We start from the raw sequence: 5,089 nt of genomic DNA on the forward strand, positions 1-5,089 counted from the left end.
ACTAGATCATTCCAGCCAGGGCTTTGTCAAGCCGGGCCTTAAAATCCTCCAGTGATGGAGATTCCACCACCTCTTTAAGTAACCTGTCCTAGTGCTTCACCACCCTCCTAGTGAGAAAGGTCTTCCTAAAATGTAAACTTAACCTCCCTTACTGCAACTTGAGACCACTGCTCCTAATTCTGTCATCTGCCACCACTGAGCACAATCTAGCTCCATCCTCTTTGGAAACACCCTTCAGGTTGTTGAAGGCTGCTATCAAATCCCCCTTCAGCCTTCTCCTCTGCAAACTTAATAAGCCCAGTTCCCTCAGCCTCTCCTCATAAGTCACGTGTGCCAGTCCCCCAACCATTTTTGTTGCCCTTCACTCGACTCTCTCCAACTTGTCCACATCCTTTCTCAAGTGAGGGGCCCAAAACTGGACACAGAACTCCAGATGTAGCTTCACCAGAACAGAATAGGGGGGAATAATTACTGACCTCAACCTGCTGGCAGTGCTCCTACTAATGCAGCCCAGCATGCTGTTAACTTTCTTGGGAACAAGGGCACACTGCTGACCATGTTATCCATTGTAACCCCCTGGTCCTTCTCTGCAGAGCTGCTGCTCAGCCAGTTGGTCCCAAGCCTGTAGCAGTGCATAGGATTCTTCTGTCCTATGTGCAGGGTTGCACACTTGTTCTTGTTGAACCTCATGAGATTTCTTTTGGCCCAATCCTCCAATTGGTTAAGATCACACTGAATCCCTGTCCTACCCTACCAATTTATTAACAGTGATTCCCTTCATATATTATTTTGGTTCATATATTAGAACCAAAAAAAAAATTGCTATGTGCTCAATGAAACTAATTTGGCAAGCTAGAATAACGTTCTGTTTTCAGAAAGTCTGATGCTTCTGAGAGAGATGTTTTGGTTGGGGAATCCAGGAAAAAGATGACAATGTTGAGATGGAAATACAAAGCGCCCGAGCGAGGGACTAACAATCCAGGGTGGGGGAGAGGAGTGGAACGCAACTAGGTTACATATCATACAATACGACCATGCGACATATCTATTCAATTGCATCTTGATGTTCTTGAAAAGAAAAATCTTGATACATCTAGATAATCCACTTTCAGTCTCAAGCATGAGATTTTGATTGCCTACAACATTACCTTAGCTTACATAATGTTATGCTTATAGATAAAATTATCTAATTCTTTTTTTTTTAAAGTCCAGGCATAATATTGTAGTCAGTGACTTTTCTGCAGGGGAATTCACCAATGCCTGTTTAGTGAAACTAGTTGTAACTATGGACAAAGACAGTAAAGTACTGATTCAAAGCTATGTTCATCAGAAGCATAGAACTGGAAGGTATCTTCTGGATCCTTGAGCACTTATACACGTGATGGAATTTTGCTCCAATGCATGCTAATTAGCATGCATCAGAGGAGATTTGGTTAATTCAGTCTGCTGGAGCATGCTAATTACCATGCTCCAGCCGCCTCCATGTCATGTGTATTCAGCATTCCCACATTTCAAAATATTGGCAGGGACACTTTTACTGAAGCTCATTGAATGAGCACGTGAATAGATGTTCATTGAGTCCAGCGCCCTGGTATTGCAAGCAACTACATCATGTAACCCCTTCCCTTAATTGCTTAAACTCTGTTTTAAACCTAGTTATGTTTTTTATACTACTACTCCTTTGGATGGGGGTGCTGTGATGGGACCGTTGAGGCATCTCCCTATGGAAGTGAGAGGTAAAGTCTTGCTTCAATCTTGAATGGAAAGCCACCCCTTGTTGACCCAGATGTAAATAGTTACTTGTTATTGGACTGAGAAATCAAAGGCAGCCAGATGTAATGCTAGTTCCATCACTCTCTTACATGGTCTGAGCTACACAGACTGGTATACTGTAACATCATTTGCCTCATGGGTCACTAGGAGTCAACTTTTGACTCTTGTTGGGAGGCTTTTCCAGATTAGGTCAAATAATTGAATTAAACAATTATTATTTTATATTAAGAAATTGAAAAACTGTTCAATTATTTGTGATCAGGAAACTTCCTCTGAATAGGAATGAGAGTTTCTTATAAGTGTTCACTTTTATTTTAAGCTGTATTGTTCTAATCATGATCCTTTTGAATCCACTAGGTTTATGGCTACACCACAGTGACATTGTGTCCTAGTTAGAGTGGCCCAGAACTGCCTGTTCCCACTTGTGCACTCCAAATATGGAAATCCATCAGTGAAGAAAGTCTAGAGTGTTTCTCTAGGGATACTTTTTGGTCTCTGACATACTTAAGACTGCCACTGGGCACAACTCTGGAGAAGCCTCAATAATCATTTAATTACATGCATAATTATTATTAATGGGTTTGGTATTTTGATTTTGGACATAGGTAAAAAATATTTGGTTCTTAATTTTCTGGTGTTAGAGTGAAAAAAAAGTTAAACAAAGTTAAGTTAATACCGCCTGTTATTGGGTTGAAAAACTTCTTTTTCTTATCAAATTTTTAAAAAATGTCAATCTAGGGAGATGACTGAAATATTGAGCAAGAAGGATTTTGAGATCACAGAATGAGACACAGATCTTGACTATCATATTTTATCATGAAAATCTTCATTAAAAGTAGTACAATTAACTGAGTTCTGAAGACTTTGTTTAGCTAATATGTAAACTTTGATTAATTTTCTTCTTGATCCTTCCTAATGTCTAGTATTACATTTCAGTGTATGACAAGGAATAAGGAGAAGGATTTTCTGTTCTCAGAGACCTTGTGTTTTCATCAACTTCAGAATTAATTTGTGTGTGTAGCTTATGATGACACTTTCCCCCATAGGTTATTTAAATTATTTTAACTTCCATGAAATTTCTAAATTCTCTATACCTAAAAAACTGATAGACAAAAATCAGTCAAAATCAGAGCTATCTGGTTTCACATCAACAGAAGCCAAAATTAAAAATTTCACATTGATTTGATTCCAGATTGATGGAAACAGGTTATTGTTGATAGTATTTTACTTACTCTGGTTTCTTTTCAGATAATATACATCTTTATCCTTTTATTAAGCATTTCTGTGTAGAGGAACAGTCATGAGTCTTGAACCAATTTTTTGTGGGTGCACACCCACGGATGCGGTAAGTCTAATAAGCTTTGCAGTATTCAGCCAGAAAGGACTACCCTAGAAATCACTTCCCTTCTTATTTTAGATTCTGTAAAATTAAAATATTCCTTTATTTCTATTTGGTACATAGATCTGTCAAAGTACCAGAGCTGGTGAGCCATGCTCACGGTATTGGTCACGGTGGTGCGGCCGGGTGGTGGCAATTGGAACGAACAGGCAGGATTAGTGGCAGTGGAGTTTGAGCTGCACGGGACACACAGAAAAGTTGAAACAAGGATGATTTATTTACTCACGCTTGGCAGTGGAGGCCCAGATGATTTCTTAAGTTACAGTATGTTACAGAACAAATACACAGACAAACAACAAAAGGGGTCTGTTGGCCCACGAGGTTCACCAGCGAGCCCTTGCTATCTACCCGCTAGGGATAGGGGTGGCTGCCCACTGGCTAGTCCCAGGGCTGGTCAACAGCTCATTAAATGGGGCTACAAACAAACAAAACTGTAACACGAGGCACAACGAACTGAGGATCGAAGCCGGGAATGTGATGCCAGTCCAAAGGACAGTCCGTAATCAAGAAGAACGAAGAAGACAAAGACAAAGTCAGAGATGGGAGCCGAGGTCAGGAGCCAAACAGGTAAGCACAAAATTGTTGCCGAGGTAATGAGGACAATCCAAACTCGAAGTCAAAGTCCAGGCCAAAACAGTCCAGTAACCGAAGATATCAATATGAAGAAGACCGAGACCGAAAAGACAAGTCGCACTCTCACACCAACAACACCTCTCCGAGCTCTCTCCCCCCTCTTGAATAAGGGTCCAGGACCCTTTATAGTTCCCCTTAGCCAATCATGGAACTGCTTAGGAGGAAGGTTCCAGACTGATTACCTCACTGAAACTCTGACTAAGCCTACGCGAGAGTGAGAGCTGTGAGGCCACTGAGCCTGCGCAGGACCAGAAAGTAGGTCACTTGTGATTGACAGCTAGCAGGTCGTTCAGGGGGCACATGCTGAAGGCCTGTCTGTGCTTGACAGTTTCAACTCCCTGTAATGGCAGCACCAGCTTTAAGATATTTCCCTGACAAGATCTATCTCATTTTGTACTAAAAACGAGAACCTACTCCTGGTTCATTTGAAATAATTGCGAACCTGTGTAAAACTAATCTCTACTAGTCTGAATATACAAGCCTTTGGAAAAGGTGTTTCCCACCATTTCCAAAGCTGGGAGGTGGTCAATTCTACTTTCCCCTACTCATTATACCATTAAAGAAACATGTACCAACTACCGTGGAAATATAATGGGGATTCTCTACCCAAGCAATATGTCATTCGTTAATGCATTTTTGCTACTGCTCATTATGTTTAGTACATCTAATATGAGGTACTAGATAAAGGCGCAGTAGCTGCACTAATACACAGTAGCAAAGGTGAACAATTTTTTTTGATGCTTAATGCACGGTCGACTAATTCTATGGTGCATTAGCACAGTTTTTGTCATGACGTGCTAATAAGCATCCACTGTGCATTAAGACATCTCACGTAGATGAGTCCAATTAGTGCTAAAATCTGCATAGACAATGTCTTCTATAAAGTTTTCATAGTATTGACATCATAGTTAAAGTAAATATTAGAAAAAGGTTATTAGGTAATAATATATTAGAAATAACATAATATGTATAATAAAGCCTTAAAGCTTTGCAGGGTTAGCATGATTAAGATATCTTGCTCTGGCTCCAGTGTTGTGAGTTTGAGCCTCATGCTGCCTTATGCATAAGGACCTACCTAAGTCACAGTGAAATTGTGGGTTTTTCACAGTCCACTCACAGCATGCAGAGCTGATTTTCTGGGCATTTTGTTGGGCCCTGCTCCTTGCCAGTCAGTGCCGGAGGGTGCCTTTCACTCAGTCTACCTCACTGCTACTATTTTTTGGTTGATTTTGTGGGAAATCATAGACAATGCTGGGTTTTACAGTGATCAAGAGCAATGCCGTT

At 40.6% G+C, this 5,089-nt stretch overlaps 1 pseudogene; it reads left to right on the forward strand.

The window, feature by feature from the left end:
• Positions 1-3,001: 3,001 nt before the first annotated feature.
• Positions 3,002-3,110, forward strand: LOC149864435 (U5 spliceosomal RNA; annotated as a pseudogene).
• Positions 3,111-5,089: the final 1,979 nt, after the last annotated feature.

The sequence above is a fragment of the Crocodylus siamensis genome, chromosome 5 (genome assembly GCF_052110815.1).
Source record: "Crocodylus siamensis isolate JL-2025a chromosome 5, ASM5211081v1, whole genome shotgun sequence".
Classification (NCBI taxonomy): Eukaryota; Metazoa; Chordata; order Crocodylia; family Crocodylidae; genus Crocodylus; species Crocodylus siamensis.